General features: G+C 38.6%; 1 long non-coding RNA gene across 1 annotated transcript; it reads right to left on the bottom strand.

Moving 5' to 3' along the window:
- Positions 1-2433: 2433 nt before the first annotated feature.
- On the bottom strand, positions 2434-23644 carry LOC120314715. Its single transcript, XR_005558514.1, has 4 exons — positions 23056-23644; positions 9967-10061; positions 7868-8056; positions 2434-6125 (listed from the first exon to the last, which is right to left on the bottom strand). It is a non-coding gene; the product is annotated as an uncharacterized LOC120314715 (long non-coding RNA).
- Positions 23645-25365: the final 1721 nt, after the last annotated feature.

Genomic DNA, 25365 nt, shown 5'->3' with positions numbered 1-25365 from the left:
CAAATATAACCCCCCCAAACACATCTTAGATCTGACCAACCACTGCCTATCCAACACATACTTCATCTATAATGGACAAAAATACAAACAAACAGAAGGAGCACCCATGGGATCACCCCTCTCACCTGTCATTGCCAACCTCTACATGGAACACTTTGAAACCCAAGCTCTAGAAAAATCGGATCACAAACCCAAACTCTGGCTCAGATATGTAGACGACACCTTCATAATCTGGCCACATGGGAAAGAAAAACTGGACAACTTCCTCACACACCTCAACAGCCTACACCCCAAAATACAGTTCACCATGGAAACAGAAGCTAACAACCAACTTCCCTTCCTGGATGTCTTAGTCTACAAGAAATCCAATGGCTCCCTAGGACACACCATCTACCAGAAGAAAACACACACAAACCGCTATCTGCACGCTCTCTCACACCACCACCCAGCACAGATCAACTCTGTAGCCAAGACACTCATCTCCAGAACAAAACGCTTAGCTGACGAACAACACCTAAAACCCGAACTACACACTCTCACCAATGTACTAACATCCAATGGATTCCATAGAAATAAGATTACAAACCTAATCCAAAAAGAAACCCCCACTAAAATCCAAGACAAAGAACAAGAAAACGGCAAAGCCCTCCTCCCATACATAAAAGGCACCACAGACAGAATCAGTAAGATCCTCCATAAACACAACATCAAAACAGCATTCTGCACAAACAGAAAAATATCCACCATCCTTAGAAACCCCAAAGATAAAATTGAATTAGAAAATCAAGGAGTATACGAAATCCCATGCACCACTTGTCCCACCACATACATCGGACAAACCAACAGAAGAATAAGTGCACGCATTGAAGAACATAAGAACTCAGTCAAAAAAGAGGAACCAACATCTTCCCTGGTCCAACACCTTAAAGCCACAGGACATGAAATTGACTTTAAAAATACCAGAACCATTGCCAAAAGTGAACATTTTAATAACAGAATAATCAGAGAAGCCATCGAGATAGAAAAACGCCCACACAGCATGAACAAGCGAGATGATACCTCCCGCCTACCAGCCATTTGGAAACCTGCCCTTATTGACAAACGACTCCCTAACCCCAAAATCTTAAACCCCTCTGCAACTCAGACTAACCTGAGCACAACCAAACAGAACACTCCCCCAGCCAATCAGAGCACAGCCAAGCCCCTAACCATTCAGAACACACCTCCACCCAATCAGAACACAGCCAAGCTCCCATCCAATCAGTTCATACCCCACTGGCAGTTAAAAGGAAGAAACAGCTAAAACCACACATTGCTGCTCAAAGCAAGAAGCTGAAAACACCAGCCTGAAGATGACGAATGTGACTTCGTCGAAACGTTGCCAAGACACTTCCAATTTTACGCGGGAGAAAACCCGAACAACCAAAGACCTATATACAAATACCCGCGAAAACCTCAGAAAACATATATATATATATATATATATATATATATATATATATATATATATATATATATATATATATATATATATATTTAAAAAGAAAATGAATTCTAAGAAAACATAAATACTATGAGGGAGTTGTGCAAGTATCTACTGTGTTGAGTGAATATTTGGACAATCATTTCAAAGCACAGGTGAGAGTTCATGTGATGGATTGTTATTCTATTCAAAAATATTTCCTAACATGTCTAGGTAAAGTTGCTTAGAATCCTTTTGCCAGTTATCTACTTTTCTGTGTGGTGTGAATTTTTATGGTAATAATTCTCTTTCAAGGCATTGAATGCTAGAGGTCAACATCTGCTGGGGAAAATAGAGGAAGGCAAGTGTATGCATGTATGTCACAACACAAAAAAGTTGACTTGCTAGCCTCTGATTATTGGGAAACAACTATACATGGGTGTGTTTCATGGCATGGCATTCCAGTCTACCAGTCATCTTTTTGTCAAAACCTTAGTTGGCAGGTTTCTGTAGGAAGAAACTGTGATACTGGACTTACAGTCTATTTTCTATAATTCATTGAATCTGTGTATCTCCTTTAAAAAAAATTAACAAAACCTAGTATACAGATGTTTGCAATAACTTGGAAGTCATTTTAAAATCCATTTGTTTCTACCAAACCTGCAGTTTTGTTTGCATTTCTCTTCCTTTGGGCTGATGGTTTCCATGTCTTGGTTATGGTTTAGAAATTGTGGACTTCGATGCTTTTTTTTTTTTAGGCCATACTTTAATAAGGTAGTCCTTTTGGAGAGAATCATAAAGATTGACTTCTGTAATGTTGAAGTCATCAGTCCAATATCATGAAAACCTTTCTTCTGCAAATCTTTAAAATTGTAATCCCCAAAAGGGCAGCATTTTCTTCTTGCCCAAAAGTACCTGATGCACATTCATATAGGTTTAGCCACCTCTGATATTTTTAGAATGACCCAGGCTATTATTTCTAACAGGCTCCCATACCATGCATTTTAAAAATAAACAAACAAGGAAATGTTTTCATTCTTTTATTTACACACATAAGCTGAAGGCACTTTAAAAATGTCTGGCTATTTAATGTGGTTTTAAATCAGGCTGATTGCCAATTACAATTTAACTAGAGGACGAGGATTTTTACTTATTCTTGAAGTTCTTTTATGGTTTACTCTCTTATCTTGATGTCAATTCCCTTTTTTGGGTGGGGGGAGGGAATTGGGTCAAGAGCAGGAAGGTTAGGACACCCTGCCAGAGGGCCTCCCAAATCTGTACATCTGTCATAGATCATGTCATGGAACAGAAATGTTTGTTTTTTCCGCCCATTCATTTCAGCTGGCAGCCAGTTATTATTAGAATGAAAAATTAAGCTATTATGCAGTGGGAAGCCTCACTGCCTGGACAAAATTTATGACGTTAATACAAGAAAATTATCCTTTATAGCTCATATAAGCAGCTGTATGTATAATGCAAGTCTCTGGATAACACCATGCTCCTCCCCCCTTCCCTGATTTCAAATAAAATGGGCTAAAATGGATTTGCTTGTTCCTGATAGAGAAGGATTCTCAGCCTTAAGGTCACATTCCAGACAGCACAAGAGAGTCTGGGTGGAGTCAAAAGAGGACGGAGTAAATGTCCACAATAGGCTATTCTATGTCTGCAGACACAGGGAGCTGTTTCAATTCAGGCTAAACCCTTTTAAACTGCAGCTAAATTCCAACCTTAGCTTTGTTCATCTCGGGCAAGTGGCAAAGCCTAAAGCTGGTAGCCAAGGCAGAAAGGGACTATATCCACAGAGTTGTTATGATTTTTCTTGAATAAATAATATTGAGGGTTTGTGGACAATGAGAAAAGGCAGATATTAACTGTCCATGTGTCATGCACTGCTGGAATGGACATTGAGTGTATTTAAGCGTGTGATTTCACTTGTGCCCAATGAGCATAGGCTACAGCTGAAACTTTGCCTGTAGGCACCAGTCTGCCCATAACTTTCATACCTGGAATTTTCCAAGTGCCCCATTCTATCTGACTACCCTATTTTTCATGGGATTACCATTTCTGGGTTGCAAAAGTCTACGTGATCATAGAGGGCAGCAAAGCATTAGACTTCCCTGTCCCATTTTGTTGCCATCTGTTGCTTTCCTGGATGTTTGCAATCCAGATGTAGCAGTCCCACTTTTTCAATAAAATTCAACGAAAGCTGTCATGCTGCAAGGGAAAACAGCATTTCTAGCATTCTTTTTATTTTCACAATTCCCTTTGTTCCCTATTGACTCCAGAAGCATTCATGGAAAATACAACTGGTAGCTGGTTGAAGATAAAGCCTAGAGAGATTGATCAGAAGTACTCTTACCAAAGCTAAGCTGACTATAGCAGAACTGAAGAACAATGCTCCATGTCTATGTATTCTCAACATTTATAATGTGGCCATAGACTCTACTCTCCTTCAGGATTCTGCAAAAATATGTTCATCGTGGTTGCTTCTCATTCTCTTCTTGCGTTGTTATCTTTCTTGTATCAATTATCACATCCTATATAGAGGATGTTCTGATCACAGCCTGATCTCTTCCCCCCTCCCAAAGGTTTGCTCACCATTGGGTCAAGCATATGTTCTTCTCTTAGGTTGAGAACCTAAGCATCTGATGAATCAGATAACTCCACCACATGAGAGGGAATAACTTCTGGAAAACTGAAAAGTCCAAATGTGGTGGGGTTTGTTTGTTTGTTTTTTGGTATCCTTGTGGTTGATCCCAGTGAAACTATTATCCTTCTAATTTTGTTCTCATGGATCAAGCATGTACTTGCCATACTTGAGTGCAGTGGAAACTGCACTTTTCAACATCAATTATTGTTGTGATGAAACAGAAATGGGGCTTCAAACCCAAAGCCTCATTTAAGTATCTGAAAGTTTTGAAAGAATAAAAAATGAAAACTCTGTAAAATCCTGCTGTCAAAACGTTGTCAGTGAGGCTGAAAAAATAGAGATGGACTGGAGAAGTGCAGTGAACAGCAGATGCTGTGGCTTTTGTTCTGAAGCGACTTCTGCCTGCCAGATTTTACCCTTAAGGCACAATGGCAAAATAAGGCTTTCCACCTGTTATCTCTCACCATTATGGGCTATGTTCTTTTTCCTCTCCCTCTCCCCCATTTAAGTTTGGGTTAAGAATTCTGCATCTTCCCAGCAGTTAAAGCTAGTCATCCCAGCTGCAGAACTCTTTACATAAAACAGCTGTTCTCTGTGAGCAAAGTTCACTCTTTCTTGTTTAGGTTTTAAAGCTGTTGTGCTGTTGACTAGATCCATGATTCTGTTTAAAAGACTATCTGAGGATCTTTTAAAAATCCCAAAACAAAAACTTAGTGATTACACTAGGACTGGGAAAGACTTGGGTTCATATCTGAGCTTACTCATGAAATTTACTGACTTCAGGCCAATAATTATCTCTTAGTCTAAACTATTGTGCAGGATTTTTATGAAGACAAGCATGGCCACAGTTGAGGAGAACCAGGGATACACTTTCCAGGAATAATGCGAGTAGTGGTAAAAGATTTATTATGGGCTAATAACTAAGTCCCATTCAATCATAGAATAACATAATTAATAGAAAAATAGAGGAGGAGGATTGAACCTCAAAGCAAAAGATTCCATATCTAATAATAATACTAAGACTCTCCAATGGCACCTCTCTTGCTTGTTTTAACATAAATCAGGAGGATGTGCTAGATATTTCTTAGAAGTTCTGTTTCTATTTTCACATCCCATATATTTCTCAATGTATAGCAAAGCTTTGAGAATTTGTAGTTGTCTATGTTTCTGGGTTCCAACCCCCATTTTATGGCATTTTTAGTAATTGGAATCCAATAACACCTAGAGGGCTCTATGTATATTATAATGTTCTGTTTGAATGGTCCTCCTGCTTGAATCCTTTCAACAAAAAAGCAAGTGTCTTTGAATTCATGCTGTTCTCCATCATACTTTGGTTTATCCAAATCACATATTTCAACACCTCTAGGTCAGTCAAATCACATGTAATACTGAAAAAGGGAGGAAATGATTGAGATGGCTCTTTTCCATGAGATTAATTGTTGAGAGAAACATGAGGTAGACAAAAATGATGGATTCCCCTGATTCTTTACCCCATCACATTTTTTTTCCTGTGGCATGGACTATAAAGGGGAAAGTGGCAATCAATAATCAATTTGACTTTCAAATAAATTAATAGGGTCATCATTTTACTCTTCCATGCCATCAATGTCCATTTTTCTGTTTCCATAGTTTTTCTACAAATACACTTCCTGAACTTATAAAACATGTAGATTTTGTGAACTTGTAGAAAACAATCATCATGTAGGGAAGCAACACTGAGCAGAAATGAGATGGTGTTCCAGTTGGAGAGAAGGTGTTTGCCTACAGTGAAATATTGCACAGAAACAGACAAACCAGAGAGCACTGTTCAAGTAGGCACAATAAAACATACAAACACACACAACTGTTAATATAGAGCAGATAAAGATGTGGGCAGAATGCCTCCACAGCAATGCTATAACTCCATAGGAAATCCCACAAACTGTGACTCATCCTTTTTTAACCTCACATTTGTTATTTGTCTGGAATTATATTGCAATATACTCCAGTTGCAGATTCCTCAAAGATCAGCACCTGTAGAAGAAAGACTGGCAGAGTCAGGAGGAAGAGTTAAAGAGACATCTGTTTAGAATTATTACATAGTCACAAGCGAACTAAGTCCTTGAACATTATTGACCATGTTGGTGGCGCAGCAGTTAGAGTGCAGTACTGCAGGCCACTTTAGCTGACTGTGTTCAGCAGGTCAGCAGTTCAAATCTCACCGGCTCAAGGTTGACTCAGCTTCCATCCTTCCAGGGTAGGTAAAATGAGGACCCAGATTGTTGGGGGAAATGTAAATATATATATACATTGCTTACTGGTGTATACCGCTTAGAGAGTGCTTGCACTTAAAGCGGTATATAAGTCTCATAAATAAATAAATAAAATAAATAAACCAGGAGCTGACTGTTACTTGAGAAGATTCTAGTGCATCGTTTTAGCAATAAATCGGTTAATTTGAACCATTGTGCATGGATCTGATTTTTTTATACCTGATAGCACCTGTGGGGTTAATAAGTTGGAAGGAAGGATTCCTAAAAACAGTAGTAAAATATAAAGTGCTAGTAGAAGTATATTTTCACTTTTAAAAATTGACTTCTGTATAATGCTATGGCTGGAAATGCCATTTTAAAAGGTTATTACAAATTAGTTTCCTTTTTTTTTTTTTGTTTAAACCTTCTTCCATTTCAAAATAGAGTTTGACTTCTAAGCCCTTTTTCTCGGAGCAGTATGTAAAAGAAATCCCCTCCCTATCTCTTTCTCTCTCCCTGATATTATCTTCTGAATGAACCTAATAAATTCCATTTTGCAGGACACATATGAGCATAAGGCTGATAGCAGCTCCTCCTGGCATTTAAAATGAGTCTGTCCTCAATTTTGCAAGCACATTTGGCAACACTCATAACATTTTTTTAAAATCCCTCTTTTCCATATAAGGGCATCTAATCTCAGTTTGCAGCGGAGTTGGAGTATACCTGCATGAGGCCTGACCCACGACACATTGCCAGTTAGAACAAATGTTTAGACTTTACTTGGCAACCCATCTACAAATGATTTCCTTTGTTTTATTCAGCAAGTACAACAGAGCTGCCTTTGGTTCTGCTTTAGCCTTGCCTCCTGTGAGATAAAGCAAGAAAAGGCATTGGCTAAGACTATAGCAGCTCTTGGGATGCTGCTTAGTTTTGGTGAGGTAGTTTCTCTGAAAAAGTTCCATTTTATTAACAATATTCATTAGACTTTTTCTCTACTAGTTACACTGAAAAAAAAAGTTTTCTTCAAGGAAAGCTGTGAGATATAAAGCCTTATGCTCATATGCTTCTTGTAGGGTGAGCAAGCTGAAGATGGGGTGGCTGACAGCTGGGAACTTGGTGAATGGAGCAAGGACCAGATGGCGCTCTCTCTCTCTCTCTCTCTCTCTCTCTCTCTCTCTCTCTCTCTCTCTCTCTCTCTCTCTCTCTCTCTCTCTCTCACACACACACACACACACACACACACACACACACACACGCAAGAATATAGTTCTTCTCAGTAACAGTTAATTGGTTCTTCTCTCTCTCTCTCTCTCTCACACACACACACACACACACACACACACACACACACACACACACACACACGCAAGAATATAGTTCTTCTCAGTAACAGTTAATTGGTTCTTCCAGGTCACCTGATCCATGGCAGGTTATCACACAGCTATCTGAATTGGAATTCCTTGCAGTTTTCTCAACCCCCCCCCCATTTCACCCTGAGATTTCTTCTACCCAGCCTTTACTTACTGTAGTTACAGCTTGGACATCCATTCCCATCTATTGCTTATTCTCTGTTTATATTTTCAGTCAGCATAAATTTGGAGAACTGTATCTTGGTTGCATCTTTCAAGAATTTCCTAATGACTTGAATTCCCAATTGTTTATTATATGCCTAGGAGGAGAGCATCTCCTGACTTTTCACCTTCATGTTTTATTCTGGAATTTAGAGAAGAATGCATACAAGATTTCCTTAGACTTATAGATAATTTAACTTTCACTAGGTTTTTTTTCCCAGTCTCTCTCTTTCTGTATGAAATTTACATACCACTTAATTCTAAAAGGCTCCAAATAGCTTTTAAACAATAAACAAATGAATAGCAAAGAAAACATACCACCATCCCAACACCAATAGCAACAATAATCCTTCCTGTCTGTTGACACACTAAGGAAGAGCAGTTATGGCACATGTCACTTTCTGCAGGACAGGGACCCTCCATATTATCAAACGCTAAAGGCTTTTCTTAACAGATCTTAGGAAAATCTTAGCAGTTTTTCTGAATATCCACAGAGTTGGTATTCATGTGATATTGGATGAATGCCTGTTCCAAAGGAAAAAGGTAGCAACAGAAAGCGCATTCCCTTGTGGTCTCTCACGCTAGTATTCCTCAAGAATGGGACTAAAAATGGTATCGTTTCCCAAATACCAGATATTATTACATGGGCAGAAATGGCTGGGAAACGATGAACTCACCAGGAATTCAGATCATGAGACCAATAGGGCTTTAAAAGTGACAGCCAACAACTTATATTCCACCCAGAAGCCAACTGGTAACCAGTACCACTTTTGCAGTAGTTGTGTTACTAAGACAATAAAAAAAATGCCAATAACAACTACTGCTGCTGCATTCTGGACCAGCTGTAGTTTATGGGTGGTCTTCTGGTAGAGTGAATTGTAATAGTCGAATCAAAAGATGATCCAGGCATAACTGATTGTCAACAGGGGTTTCTGATCCCAAAATGATTGCAACTGGTACACAAGTTGGAGTTATGTACAGTATAGGATCTGCTGGTCATAGCTGTCACATGCTGTTCAAGAAGGTATTGTGAATTCAGAAGGAACCCAAGCTACAAAACTGTCCAGGGAATGTGTCCCCTTTCAGAATTAAAGATGGAATATTACTGGTCTCAGCTGACTTACACTGAGCCTACATCCATTCCATCTTGGCAGAACTGAGCATACTTTTCCTATACAGGCTCTCATAACCTTCAGGCCCAAAGATAAGATCTTGATGTATAGCATGTTCAGCACATCTCCTCTTCAGTCCAGAGTTCAGCTATTTAAGCGGGTATCTTCAACGAACTGTTCATACCTGACGCTGTGTTGGTGTGTGATTTCGTTAGTGCTTCCCAGACAATTCTTCATTTCAGAAAACTGCCCTTTATTTAAGTTATTGGCTTTTTGAAATTTCCTTTTCAACACAAATACATAAACACAAGCTATTAATCATTTTTTTTCATTCTTATGAACCTCTTTCAGGTTTGCCTCTTTTTCAAGTTTGTCTTTTCATTTTTTTTTTCAAGAAGATATGGCTGCTGTAAACTAAGAAGATCTGCCATTGTTAGTATTATATCTTTGTATCTGTAATGTTTATGTGAATAACCATGCAGACATTTGCTTTTTTACTTTTCAGAAGTTGGGTTTAATGTTTTTTTAAAAAAATAAAAACAAAAAACAGGGTTTCAGGTTTATTCCATTTTTTTCTGGGTTTTTTCTTTTTTTCCCCCCAGAACTTCTTAATAGTGATATTTGAAAGGTACTTATTTCAATGTACTCCTTTCAATATATTCTACTGCTTTTCAGAATATGGCTTGCCTATCCTTAATGTTTTAAGATGGGTGTAGGATGCTGTGGCTGTTTCTCATGTTGTTTTCTGTTATTCATCAATTTTAAGGAAAATGATAAAATGCAGAAACTATTTTGGCACATATTAGCCAATGCTAATCCTCTTCCAGGAAGGTAGCATTCTGACTTCTGATGCCTAAAATCTGATTTTTTAAAAAAACCTATCTTTTATAAGTAGCTTCTGGTTAGATATAAAAACAAATTAGCTGACTGCATTTAATACCTTTTTCTTCTTGTTCATGTTCCATTACTTTTGGTGTGTGATCCATAACTGTGGAATGGTTGGCTAGTTGGCTGGTTGGCTGGCTGGCTGACCGGCTGGCAGATAGATAGATAGATAGATAGATAGATAGATAGATAGATAGATAGATAGATAGATAGATAGATAGATAGATATTATAATTAGACTATACATTTATGCACATTTTTATGCACATTTCAAGAGTTGTCGTTGTCAACCAGAATATATAGTGATTAAAAAAGTAATGTATAGGATTAGGTCTACCAATAATGCAGTAAAATGTAAAATTATAGGTTGTCATATAAAATATGTTTATGTGAAGATGTATTTTGAACCTTTTATTTTTAATTAGGGCTACTGAGGATAACTTTAGTTACATAAATATGCAGCAGAAACAATTTCACTGATCAATATCTAGAATAAATGAAGAATGTATTATCTCAAGCAATCTGGCTACATGGATTATATTCTTACACTCCCTAAAAGCTGTCTGTCAATATTCTTTATCAGATTTTGTATTATGTAATCTGAACTGAAAGAACAGGGAGGAGCAGCAATTGTAAAGGAATTGTGAAAAAAAGCAACAACAAAGAAGTAATTGCTGCCACAAACTCTAAGTCCAAGGAAGATTGAGGAGCAGATGGAAGCTACTGAACATGGTAGTCAGAAAACAAATAATTGCAGGCTTAGTGTTTCACAGACCCTTTTGTTATGGAGCATGCATTAGGTGGCGCCTGATTTTGAAAATACTACCGGTAATTAAAAAATTACATACTTTTTTTTTTTTTGCTGAAATGTAGCCAATGAAGGATTTTTCACCTATAACCCAATTGAGACACTCCTGATCAGATCTGACTTATTTTCAACAACTGGGAAAATATATCTTCATAGTCCATACCGATGGGGGGGGGGAATGACTTAAGGGGGAAAGGATTAAATTCTCCTACTGCTTCTTTAGATGACCTTCCCACAACTACACCTCAATCTTTTAAATTTTGTTTAAATAAAGCCTGAATGTCAGCATTTTAAAACAACTTTCAAGACTTGCAAAGTACCACTTTTCAATGTAGCATCCTTAAAATCTCAGAATTGGGAATAAGTGTGCAAAGGCAACACCATGAAAGATATTCTTAATTCAACGACTCTATCCTGTTCTATCCACTCAACCCAAATGGAATTATTAAGGGTTTCCCATATATCTTAAAGCAGTGCTTCAACCATTTTTGTGTAATATCACCCACTAGAAGTCTGATTGGCACACACTGTAGATCACAAAATCTTACTAACTTCTCTAAGTTTATTAGGCACTAATTACAAAGTTTTCCTTGGTTTTAGCCTTATATTTCCCCTGTCACATTTCTGGTTATGGGTTGCTGATTGATTATGTGTTGTTAAGTAATTTAAAAAGAAAAGCAAAGAACCTATCATATTTATATTGATGACTCTGGACTGCATTCTTCTACCTCTGTTTTGGTGGTATAATCTTCCCTCTGCTTTGTCATTTCTAGATGGATACATTTCCACTGCATGAAATTTAGAACAGATTGAGCTATTCATCCTTCTTCTTTTTTTTACTATCTCGTATTAATTTTAAGGCCATCTTCTATTGTGCATGCTTTGGGTGGTTCTCAATAAAACTGCAAGAACTCACGATTTTTACCTCTCGAATCGCTAGTGAATTCATTTATAACTTACTTCTAAAATGGCTAAGCATTTAGTTAATGTCTTGGTGGCATCCTGTCTGGACTATTCTTCAGTTTTGTTGATAGCCTTCAGTTTGTTGATAGTCCTGTATATCAGGCCCAATAAGGTGGATCTAAATCTTTTTTTTATTCAAAGCCCTCCCTTTTTTTGCCAGCCCTTTCATTGGCTGGGTCTTTAGGAGTTTTATAAATTTGAATTGTTGATGTCCTCCACCTTTCTCAAGCTTTCTGCAAAATTTCCTTTGCTCACTGGTTTTTTTGGTGCCTTCAATTGATCCATCTCAGCTTAATCAACTTTAAATGCTTCTGACACTATGTGATGTTTATTCTTTAGACCTGCATTAAAAAAGAAGTAATCCAAGGTATAATATGAACAGCTTCACTCTCCGATTAATAACAAAATCCTGGTATGGTAGTAATGTAGCCATCTCCATTTATTAATCTATTGCCATTAAAGACACAGATGTCATTAAATTGCTACAATAATTTACACATTATACATGAGTAACCCATTATTGAAAAGTAACCCAATCACTGCTCAGAGCAAGAGACAGTTAAGCTCTTCTGATTTACTACTTAGAAAATTACCTTTCGTCCAAATGTCCTTCTTTCCTTATTAGAGAAAAACACAGCATTGATGGGTCACTGCAGGTATGGGCAAAGCAAAATGTCAACATTGGAATGACCAGAGCTCAAATGTTAGACTTTGGGGAAATATATATATATATTTGCCAGGGGTTGGGTTTGAGGAGTTACACACTATAGGTATGTTAACACCCTACATTTATTTTAACCCTTATATAATTACAAACAATCCCCTCCCAAAATATTCCTGCAATCTAAAATCATTATTCTCCAGCAAATATTGGCAGTGAGATAGACTTTGGAACCTGCAAAAAACGGGTGTGGGGTCATGGCTATTAATTATATAATCAATTAATTCCTACTCCTATCTTAGTCTTCAACTGAAGTAGGATTTATGATGTCAATCAAAAATGCTGCTGTAGGTTTTTGGAAGATGCCACAATGATGTTGGAATACATTTTGTGTATTATGATGCAAATGACACCAAAATCAAACCCCTTGCAGCATGACCTCATTGCACATGGAATGCCTCTTACCCCATTTCCTTTCTCTACAGATGCTCACAACAACTGACACACCTTGCAAGTAGGGCCGCTTTATGCCAACTTCTGCCATGTGACAAAAGCAGAGTAGCCATCCTCTATTCTGAACAGTAACTTTTAAGAAAATGGTGATCCCAGCTGCTGCATGGATTGTTGGGTATTTATAAAAAATCCCACTTTTCAGATGTTCTCGCATCCCTCGTTTTATTTTCATGAGAATCCTGTAATTAAATCCAAAGACTTAAAATGAGCTTTATGGTTGAAGGGAGACTTGAAATAGTGTTTTCCAGTCTTAATTCAACACTCCAGCCATTTTCTGACAACCATCTTCTTTCTATCCATGTTACAAATAGTGCATGTTCTGTCTCGGGGGGGGGAGTCCTTTTTTCCAAGAGCCATGAAAGATCTTTTCTATCTTTCCAAGAGAAGCTGTTTTTTAAAGAGATGAGAAGCAAATTTTAAACAATTTTTTTTTAAAAAAAATTAAGCAAATCTCAGAAACTTTTGCGATGTAGATTGCACTTTGCAGACAATTATGTGTCTTGGAAAGCTTTGACTAACCATTTGCCTACATCCCAGTTTGAACCAGATTTCCAGACTTGTGTTCAATTACATTTCAATCCAAAATTCATAAAACATAGAATCAGACTTCAATTGCACTAGCATCTATTTTTGCTTATACTTCTCCATCTTAAAAAAATGCTAATTTCTTAGTTTTGAAAACAAAATTGTATGGATGGCAGACCTTACTAACTTTGCAGATGTGATCAGTTTAGAGATAAGAATAAAAAATCTGGAGAAGGACTACTCTAATTTTATATACGTGATGGAAAAGAACAAATATTGAATACTACTTTTGTGGGACAGTTGTCATTTAAAACCACCTGCCAATCCTCTTCAGTTTCATTGCAAGCCTTTGCACGTTGCCAACTCTTGATCCTACAAAATTACAGGGCTTTGGAGTTTCTTCAGAGTCTTCAGTCTGTAAGCTGTAAAAGCAACAAAGATACCAAAGACCAGAGGCTACAGGAGGAGACTCTGATGAAATCTTATTTAATTTGCCAATTTGGGAGCAATTATGTGTCTAGTCTACATTCCTCATCAGTATGACCTTAAATTAGGGTGGGCAATTCATGGTCTGTAGGCTGTATGGAGGTAGTTCCTGTACCAGGCCCTTTTCTCTGCCCCAGAGCATTCAGGTTGTGCCATACAGCTCTGACATTTAGCAACCTTTCATATGGATGAGTGAAGGAAATGAACCTGACCCTCCCTATTTCTAATTCATCTTCCTACTTGCTGTATCGCATTGCCTATTCACCACTGTTGCTAAAGTTCCTCTTCAGTTTATCAGTTCTGTCAACAAAGATTATTTTTATTATAAGTGTGTGCATATATATGTTCCAGTTTTATCAAGAACTCTGTCTTATAAAAATGACAGTTTGTATTACACTATCATGGGAAAATCTGGAGAGGCATTTTAGTCTATCTGGACACAAGAAAATAAAAAATGTGTAATATAAAGTATTATCTATCAATTGGATTTATTTTTATTCAGAGTGATCTTGTATATACTTTGCAGTTAGTTTCTGTATTGTTAATAGAAAGTATTTTGTTTAAAGAAAATGGTATGTCAATCATATGCATACCTATCGACCAGACAGTCTGAAAAACTAAGAGCACCAGATCTTGTCTTATGACCTTCAGCATTGAACTCTAGGCTCAACCAGCACAGAGATAGGCAACTGGATGCTCTCTAGATGTTTTGGATTTCAAATGCCATAGGTCCCAGCCTTTATTTAGACATCATGGGCATTGTGATCTAAAACATTTGGGAAGTGCTAGGTTGTTTTTGGTTAACTAGTAGATATAACCATCTTTAGATAATAAAGACTCGTTTTCCCTGGACCGAGCAAGTGTGCATTTTGAGGTCCTCCTGGATTTATGGCTCCTGATCAAAGACCACATTGGTTGCCATGTCTAGGGAAGCCTTTGCGCATATTTGTCTGGTGTGCCAATTGTGCCCTTTCCTGGACCAAGAGGCATTACTCACCTCTTATTTTTTATTTTTATTTATATTCCACCTTTATTATTTTTATAAATAACTCAAGGTGGCTAAGATATCCAAACTACTTTCCTCCTTCTGTTTTCCCCTCAATAACAATCATGTGAGGTGGGTTGGACTGAATGAGAGTGACTTGCCCAAAGTCAGTCAGATAGCTTTCATGGCTAAGGTAGGACTTGAACTCACAATCTCCTGCTTTCTGGTACCTAAACCATTAGACCAAACTGGCTCTCTTATTCATTTCCTGTTTAGATTATTGCAATGTGCTCTGTTTGGGATTGCCCTTGAAGACCTCTTGGAAACTGATCCAGAATAGAACAGTGCTGGATGCTTCTAGGTTCACCACGTTACCTAGAAGCTCCACTTACTTCCAATTTCTTCCCGGATTCAATTCAAGATGCTGATTATTACTTTTAAAAATCTTATGTGACACAGGATCAGGTTATTTGTGGGACTGCTGCTCCCTGATAATATCTGACATCCCATCAGATCAGATAGAATAGTCTTGCTCCAGATCCCTTCCCTGAAATGTTACCATCTAGGGGGACATCAGAAGCATCTTATTCTGTGTGTGCCCCTACCTTATCAATATCCTCTCCAGCACCTCCAGCCCTGGCAGGCTGTTAGGTTCTCACCCTTTTAGTCTTTTGGAAGGCCATCAAGACCAGGCTTTTGATTTAGACACTGTTGTGGTTGTTGGGATATCCCCAGGGACTGACTGAGGCACCCAGGTTTTATTTTTATTTTATAATTTTATGTTTTAATATTTTAAAAAATAGTTACCGTATATTCCGGCGTATAAGACGACTTTCTAAACACTTAAAATCTTCGCAAAAGTGGGGGGTCGTCTTATACGCCGGAAAAATATTACTCAGCAAGTTTTCTCTTCTCCCCCCCCTCTCTCTCACTCAAAAAGAGTCCTAGGGGTATTATTAAAACCAGCCGATCAACTAAAGATATCTCTGAGAGTACGATAGGCATTATCTGGCTGTTGTGACGGTAAGATTTCCTGGAGTTTTAATCCCCATTCTATAATGCTACATTGCAAACCGTCTCCTCTCTTCTTCCCTCCCTTTTGCATCCCAATTCCTTGCCCACCCCTCCAGAACTGCGGATTGGTAGTGGCCATCCCCTGATTAATTCATTCAAAGGAAGTAGAAAGGGATGGCCCATGTAATGGGGAAGGGGGGAAAAGAATTGTAGGGTGGTTTTTTTATATAATGAAAACAAACCTAAGCATCTGCGTCCATTCGAGGCACTTTTCAGTGCTTCTTCATGCACGCTTTTCAGCGTTTACCTCTCACTGCCGGTGAGAGTAGCTTGGGGGAGGCGGAGCTTATGGGTCTGGAAGGGGAGGGGTGTCAGCTAAATTCCTCGCGGAGTTAAGAAGCAGGAATGGAGTGGGGACAGAAAACAGCTACACAATCCTTTTGCCCGAGCTTATGCAAGCAGTTTCTCCCCCCCCCTGCCTAAATAAACTTGCATGGTGCATTGGTGGTGTTATTTATGACAGATCCTGGCTGGTCAATCTGGCTCCCATCTATAAGTACTGTAGTGCACTGAGTTTTAATAACAAATTAAAAGGAAAGCATTTACTCCCCCCCCCATTACCTGAAAAGGGGGCAACTTATCACATTTATGGAAATGCAAGTTTTCGAAGGGCGAATGCCTTTCTTACTTAGCTTATTAACTGCTTCCTTTCCTTCTTCCCTAAACATTCTGGCTGTCTCCAATTTCATTCTTGGTAGTGTTGCTTTAAAAAACTGCTGAGAAGTCCTTTTGCAGGCAGGGCAATTTTCATAAAGGTGTGTGTGCGATTGACAAGGCAGAGCCTTTGACAAACAGGCAGGCTTTCTGCTCACTCAGCTTGGAGAGGCTGTGGAGTATTCGCAGGGTGGAAGACTGAGAGGAGGAGATCCCTGTGTGCAGCCTGTTTGCTCCAAGCCAAAGCTTGCTACTGGGGGGAGGGCAATGGAAGGGACCCAGGGAGTCACACGCATGCCTACATGTGCACGCACACACCCTGAGCTACTCATTTGGACTTACAGGTGGCCAATGAGAACTCAGAAACTGTGCTCCCTTTCCCCCTCCCTCATGGCATTAGCTTGTCCATTTTTTCCCTAGGGCCTATACAGGAGTAGGCAACCTTGGCTCTTTTATGACTCATGGACTTCAACTCCCAGAATTCCTGAGCCCGCATAGCTGGCTCAGGAATTCTGGAAGTTGAAGTCCATGAGTCATAAAAGAGCCAAGGTTGCCTACCCCTGGCCTATAAGATGACAGGAAGGGTTGGGCAGGCAGGGAGAGCTGACCCACCCACTCCAAGCAGGCTTTGTATACAACAACCAGCCAAGGTTCATCGCTTGCTGTGATTGGCTGGTTGTTGTATACTGGGTACATACAGTACAGCACCAGTATCTGTACCAGTTCATCCAGTACAGCACCAATACATACAGTACAGTATACAAATGTCCAATAGTCAAGACCCTATCATGGCTCCACCAGCAAGAAGAAGGAAATATGAAGCCAGTTTCAAACTTAAAGTTGTAAACTTTGCAATGGAACATAATAACTGCGCTGCTGCAAGACAATATGGAGTAACAGAAAAGATGGTTCGGGACTGGAAGGCAAATGAAAAAGCATTAAAGAGTATGCCAAGGGGTAAGTGTGCATTAAGAAGAGGCACCCCACATTGGCCAGAACTTGAAAAACATGTAGCAGACATGGTGAATGAGCATCGCCAAAACGGTTATGTAGTGACACGAAATAAAATACGTTTGTTTGCACTTCAGTGGGCCAAATCTAACCCAGATCACAGCAACAGATTTAAGGCCACTGCATCCTGGTGTACTAGATTCTTGGAAAGGCATAATATGTTACTGAGGCAAAAGACGAAAATTGCACAAAAATTACCTGCAGATCTTGATAGCAAAGTAATTAGTTTCCATCAATACATAATACAACAGCGCATTAAACATGGCTATGCATTAAGTAGTATTGGAAATATGGATGAAACTCCAATGAATTTTGATATGGTTGGAAATAAAACTGTCCATCAGAAAGGTGAAAAAACAATTTTAATTAAAACAACAGGACATGAGAAGTCCAGTTTTACAGTGGTACTAGCATGCACAGCTGATGGTGCCAAACTGAGACCAATGATTATTTTTAAAAGAAAAACAATGCCAAAACTCAAGTTCCCTGTTGGTTGTTTTGTACATGTGAATGAAAAAGGCTGGATGGATGAAGAAGGGGTAAAGCTATGGCTTGATAATGTATGGAGCAGGCGACCAGGTGGACTTATTCAAAAACGTAGTCTACTGGTGTGGATATGTTCAGGGCTCATTTAACTCCCAGCACCAAGCAAAAGCTTGCAAGACTAAACACAGATGTGGCAGTTATTCCTGCAGGATTAACATCGTTAGTACAGCCACTGGATGTATGCCTAAACAAGCCATTTAAAGATCGCAGTCGAGAACAGTGGAATGAATGGATGGTTAGTGGCGAAAAGTCATTCACAAAAGGAGGAAACATGCGTGCTCCACAATTGGATGTTTTGTGCAAGTTTGTCATAAAAGCCTGGAATGATATTGATGCAGAAACAATAATCAAGTCTTTCAAGAAGTGTTGCATATCAAATTCATTAGATGGTATGGAGGACGACTACTTGTGGCAAGATGAAGAGGAAGCCGAAGCTGAGACCACACCATCTGATACGGAATTCGATCCATACGATGACTGCCTTGCAAATGTATCACAAGATGTCATTGATATTTTTATGATATCAGATGATGAACAGGATGATTTTAAAGGCTTTTAAAGGGAAAGTATTATGCCAGCAAAACCTATAAAAATAGCTTGCAGTTATGATGGGCGTTGCTGACTCGCCAGGGACTTGCCCGGCACTTGCTCTCTCTATTGTTTGTTATCGTCCTCCTATCATCATCAGTTCCAGTTTGGTTGACAGCTTAGAAAACAAATAGCATGGCAGCTCCCATGGGTTTATTGTCTTATCCTTCCTTTCAGCTTTAGAGTGAATTAGGAAAAGTTTAATCACTTGCACTGTTTTATTTTTACATGTTTGATGACAAACAGCCTTATGTTTATAAGTGACAGTTTTCCTGCTAAGTACCTTTATGCCATAAGCATTTGAATTAAAATTACCATATTGAAATCAAATCTGATGTTTTTTAATGTTTATTTGGTGTGCGTTGAAAGAGGGGTAGTCTTATACGGCGAGTATAGCCCAAACTCTATATTTTAACTGGAAAAGTTGGGGGTCGTCTTATACGCCCAGTCGTCTTATACGCCGGAATATACGGTAAGAGGTTTAATGGCTCTTGTGTGCCACCCAGATTTCTGCTTTAAGGTGGGCAGCCATACCATTTTTTTTTTTAATGAGATAAAGAAGTAAGTAAATGCAGAGTCCTTGTTCCCTGCAAGGTCTCTCTCTTCTATAGTAAGCAAAAGGTTGGCATAGCCTTCTTTCCATATCATCCTATCTATTTGTTGTGCCTCTAACTTGATCGCTTGATCTCTCTGAGGTTTGATATCCAGTGAATCTCAGGACTCATCTCTTCATTCAGAAATAGCACTACGAATAATTTTTGAGAAAGAGAATGCCATGGTAGGGTAGAAAGAGGAAGAGAAGACTGAGTGAGGGAGAGAAACTGGCTATATTTTACAAAGTATCCAACTTGCCTGATCAGATCCATTAAAATTTTATTTGCAAGAGTCCACCCACTGAGCATCTGGAAGGAAAGGGAGGCAGCTAACACGATTATCTGTCTGGATTCAAAATAATCTCCCCACAAAAAAACTTTTTAAAAAAGTTAATTAGCATCTCAAGGATGCAGAGCAGAGGACAGCAGTTGCTTCATGATTTAACAAGGCAAATTGGGGACAAGCTGGATGGCCAAGGGAAAATAAGACTTCACTGGTCCTCCCCCCTGGTAATTCTTCAGCCTTGTTCTTTTTTCAAGATCAAAGCTTCCGCAATCAGCCCAGGCCAAAGATTCCCCAACGTGTAAACTCTTGGGATCTATTTGAAGTCTGTGGACTTTTTCTTCAATTGGGTTATGCAGCTTGGAGAAAATAGATTTCCCCTAACTCCCTTCCATCCAAATGTTGCCAGCAATAAGCGAATAATCAAACTAATGTATTTCCATTTTTATGCAGATGATTAAAGTGGGAGAGAGACAGCCTTTTGTAACATGCAGCGATTTGCTAGATATCAGTATTTTGTTTAAAAAGCAGTGGGGGAAGGACAGCCCATTATATTAATCAGAAGGAGAAATAAATGCGATGTTTGGGAAAATATGCATAGCAATAAAGCTTTTGGTGCTGGAAGGTGCCCAGTTGTGATGACAATTATTATGCAAATACCTAAATGATTTACTCTCTGATATTTAATAAACTTGATCATGTGGCTTTCTGTGGCTAGTAAAGCTTCGTTTACATTTCCCCCTTGTCTGCTTTGATTTGCCTCCTTGGGATCACTTAAAGTGCATTAAGAAGTTGAGCATGAGATCAGGGTGATTTGCTGCAAAACCTAAATAATTCATTTAAACGCTGCTGCTTTCTGCCGGTGTTTTTACAAATGCTGTAACAAGACAAGCAACAAAATGTTTTACACGGAGAAAAAACATATTACTTCTAAAAAATACAATTCTTTTGGACAGAAATGCCTCTGGGGCTCCCCCCTCATGTTCCCTCTATACTGTAGGAACAAGTCTGCAAGGTGCCTTCTTAGGCCATGGATGTCATGCCAAGAGCCCTGGGTGATGATCCTGCAAAAACTGTATAAAAACCCTGCACATAAATATACATTCAGTCCATTTTAACACTGGTCTTGTATGGAAAGCTCTGTTCCATCAGAGGAGAGCATGGGATGCCCAGGGAAGAGATCTGTTTAAAAATCACTCAGTCATTTTTAGCTTTCTGTTAACATATAGAAACTTCATACACATTTCCCAATCGATCCTTTTGCTGATAATTTCCCTGGTGTCCTTCTCTTTCATAAACAATAATGTAAATTCTCTCCACTATTTTGCATGCCAAACTTTCTATGCCATTTTTTCAAGTGCATGTATTAGTATATATGTAGGCATGCATATGTGCGTCATGCACGTACTGTACATAAAACATATGTATGTATGTATATATATGTATGTATATATGTGTGTGTGTGTGTACACACACACACACACACACACACACATATATATGGTCTCTAATTACGCTAAAAATGCAAATCCTTGGTAAATCCATACCATAAAAGAATCCGAACACCAGGATGATACTAAAACAAAACTGTTTAATATAAAAGCTGAGCCTTTCGTTGGTCAACACTACCGACATCATCAGAGCGTGATGTAAGATTGCTGGGAGTCCTTCTTATGCTGCCGTGCGGCTTTGCGCATGGCTCCTTGACCTGCCGGGTAGCTTTGGTAACTAGGTCGAGGAGCCGTGCGCAAAGCCACCCGGCAGCATTAGAAGGACTCCCAGCAATCTTGCATCATGCTCTGATGATGTCGGTAGTGTTGACCGATGAAAGGCTCAGCTTTTAGTGTGTGTGTGTGTGTGTGTGTGTGTGTGTGTGTGTGTGTATCAGTGTGTCCATGTGTATAATGTCTGACCCAAGAGACATTAGACAGCCATGCCCTAATGAACTCTATTTTGGTGGAATTTGCTTCTTTTACACATTGATGTAAAAACAGGTTTTTTTGTTACCTGCCCTAGCACTTTCAGAACTGAATACACCAAATGTCCAAGGAGAATCCCATGACTCTTCTATCATTATCTGATCATCTTGGCTATAGGATTCACAGGACAATTGTCAGCAACTATGGAAAACAGAAAGACCAAGCCTAACAGTTCTTTGGGATGGCTGTCTGGAGAAGAAAGGAAATTAGCAACAAAGGACTTGTGTATACAGGTTTGGGTGTGAATGTGTACGTACAAAGTCCAGCTCTTATTTGATCTTGCACAATCACTGTTCATTGAACAAAACTGATCATGGTCAAAAGCACATCCCTTTTGATTGATTTCATCATAGAAGGAAACAGAAAAGGAAGGTACTTGGGCAAAGCAATGATTTTTCATATTATAAATGTAAACGTGGCTATGTCCATTCCTAATTTCAGTTTACTTGTTCTTTATTTAAAGATTATGGTGTCCTCATGCAGTTACTGCATGTACCTAAAAATAGAACTTCTGAGCAACACAGCACTGCCTAATACTTAAGATGTATATAATGCTCTCAAATGTTCAAAATGCCCCCCTTTAATTACTGGCCATTAAGATAGTTTGGGATTCTTATTCACACATTGCAAAAGAGAATGCCAAGGAAGTGAAACAAGGAGGAGTGCTTCTTCCTGAGACACCTGATGACTTTAGAAACCCGAATCTTTACTCACTGTTCAAATCAGCCCTCAGTTATGAAGTTTACAATCTGATTTTTAGCTAGTCAATATTTCTCAGCCTAGCCTATCTCACCTGGTAATTTAAAAGTAAAATTATGGATTTTGCTTTGAAAAATAATAAATAGTGGCCTGATTCAACTTGGAACTATTTGAAGAAATCAACTTAATGTTTCTGTCTCAAAACTCTTTTGGAGCTATTATTTTCCAGAAGACAATATCTACGCTAATCCCCTATCCTGGATCTTTTCTATCACCCCATCTTTAATATTGTCCCTTCCTCTCTGGAGGTAAGCACACTTCCAGATGATGTCCCTGGACTGCAGACATATTTCTTATTTAGTTGTAAAGCCCATTTGTTTTTTAGGGAGCCCCAAAACATTCCAGGAATTAAAGGTGCTTCTAGAGGTTGATGGCTTTGCTTTATATATGCCAGTTTTATAGATAGATAGATAGATAGATAGATAGATAGATAGATAGATAGATAGATAGATAGATAGATAGATAGATAGAGATATTAAAAGAAAACTTAAATAAAATATAAGATTAGCTGCTGCAGGGAGCCTATCAAATACAAAAGAAATTTACTTCACATTATGTATCCCTGTGTTATGTCGGACCACTTAATACCCTAATGCAGCCTTCCTAGGCAAAGCTATTTTGAATTTCTCAGCAGTTACGGAAGATAGAAGAAAGCACTATTTATCTTTTTTAAAGGCGTGGGCAATTCACACAAGAGTGTTTTAAAAGAAACTGACCTTCTGCTCTGCAGACTTTTAGTGGTTGAGCGGCTGTTTTCTCCCTGTAGACCTTTTAGTCCTGTTTCATAAGTATCTGGTTCCTTTTAATAAATTCAGCACATTTTGATGGCAAAGTGACTACAAGTAGCTAAAGTGACAGCTGCTAGCGACAGGCGAGAGCTTGTTAAGCCCAAAAAGATGTCACACCATTTTCAGAACAGTGCTCACCGCCCCCAGCCCATCCTTTCTCTCCCAGCAGCTCTTTGGGATGAGCATAGAATAATATAATATATATTTTTTGCAGCCTGAAACAGGTAGTCAGCGAGGGTGGTTTATTCATTGAAGGTCAGGCTTTTGTGTTATGAAACTTCTAGCAGATGCGATAAGCAGTAAATTGCAGATCTATCACTTCCCCCCACTTCCCAGGGAGCGTGTGTGTGAAATCAGCAGAATACGGCCTCAGTTTGATTTATAGCCCACTTTTGACCAACTCTTATCTAGTTCCCACAAGCCCTTTTCTGATGCAGCTCATGTCTGAACGACAATAGACAACCACTGCCATTATGCTCCAAAATCGCTCTCTGCATTCTAGACACCTAAGATTACATCTGGGCTATTGATTTATTTCTGCTTCCCCTCCCCTCACCCCACCCCTCCCGGGACCAGTTTGTTCAGCCTGAACTAGATAGACTATTATTAAACTGAGCAAACAACTCCATGTGAACTTGCTAAGGAAATAATCATTTGCAACCACCTTTCTAACAACCTGGATGCACAAAGCAACCAAGGGTTTGAAATATTAAGCCTATTCTTAATGCGTGTAGGAACCACTTGTGCTTTGCTCAGATTATGTTTAATTTATACAAAAAGTACAATATCGCAAACATATTCTCATTCTCTTTCTTCAGCTCCTGTAGTCCTCCTATATATATATATTGTATATATTTGGTTTAAAATCCAAATAGTATTGAGATTTTCCCTTTTTCCACATTGGGATCTTTTTTTCTCTTTCTGTAGCAGACACATTTTATGGCTTTTAGAGCCTCAGGAAATATATAAATTTTGCAGTACATCCTACTTTATCTCCTCTAACAATCTACTGCCAAAGATGTTTTTTGTCCCTGTATTCATCTGTAAAACATCCAGATACGTTCTCTCATTTACATAGAAACATAAGTGGTAATACTAGCTAGCTATATTCATTCATTCTCATTGTCATCCTCATCCTCATAACTTTTTTGGGTTTTTTTTTTTTTGTATACTACTAAAGTGTTTTTTGCCCAAGGATGGAATGGAGATTCTTCTGTTTTAATCTCCAGACATTGTTGCACCTAAAGAGATCGCTGTGAGATTTATTTATGCATTCGTTAAATTATTTATTTTATTTAGAATAAATAAAATAATAAGGCTGGAAGGAACCCTGGAGGTTTTCTAGTCCAACCCCTTGCGTTGTCCATTCTGGACAAAGTGTTGTCCAGTGTCTTCTTGAAAACCTCCAATGATGGAGCAGCGATAACTTCTGGAGGTAAGCAGTTCCACTGATTAATTGTTCTCTTTGTCAGGAAATTTCTCCTTAGTTCTAGAGTGGAAGAGATTTGAGAGGTTTAAATAGCTGTCCATCTCACAGCTGTGACTCTGAGTGGTATATGAAGATTAAATAAATACTTGGAACCATATGCCTTTTTGGAGTGGGTGATATATTTCCAACCCTATTACTATCACACTGTCTTGAGACTATCCAGTTTTGTCCATATACTTTAGGACTCTCCAAACAGATGTCAAGAATGGCTGTGGGTCCTTCTGCAGCTAATAAAGTCCTCAGAAGTTGACTCTAGTCAATAAAAATATCAGCCATGTTATACATGAAAAGGCTTACACAGATCTTTGTTTGCAGACTCCAATCCTGAATAAATATCATCTTGAATACTAAAAAAAACTTAGAAAATCTATGGCTTCTCTGAAAAGTGATTTGAATTTCCATTCTATTCAATTGTTATTTGGAGCATTACTACCCTTCCAAACCACACACACACATATATACATGGGGGAACTGGAAAGATATACACTGTATGCATGTATATATATATTCACAGTATATATTTACAGTATAAGTTTACAGAATATACTGTACCCTTCCAGCTCTCCCATGTATATGTGTGCATGTGTGTGCGCCTGCTTTTGTGTGTTTGTGTGTGTGTGTGTGTGCATGTGTGGTTTGGAAGGGTAGTAATGCTCCAAATAACAGTTGAATAGAATGGAAATTCAAATCACTTTTCAGAGAAGCCATAGATTTTCTAAGTTTTTGTTTAGTATTCAAGATGATATATA

The sequence above is a fragment of the Crotalus tigris genome, unplaced genomic scaffold (assembly GCF_016545835.1).
Source record: "Crotalus tigris isolate CLP2741 ecotype Arizona unplaced genomic scaffold, ASM1654583v1 scf7180000018988.283336, whole genome shotgun sequence".
Classification (NCBI taxonomy): Eukaryota; Metazoa; Chordata; class Lepidosauria; order Squamata; family Viperidae; genus Crotalus; species Crotalus tigris.
Note: the sequence above shows the minus strand (reverse complement) of the source record. Positions and strands in the feature narration are given on the sequence as shown.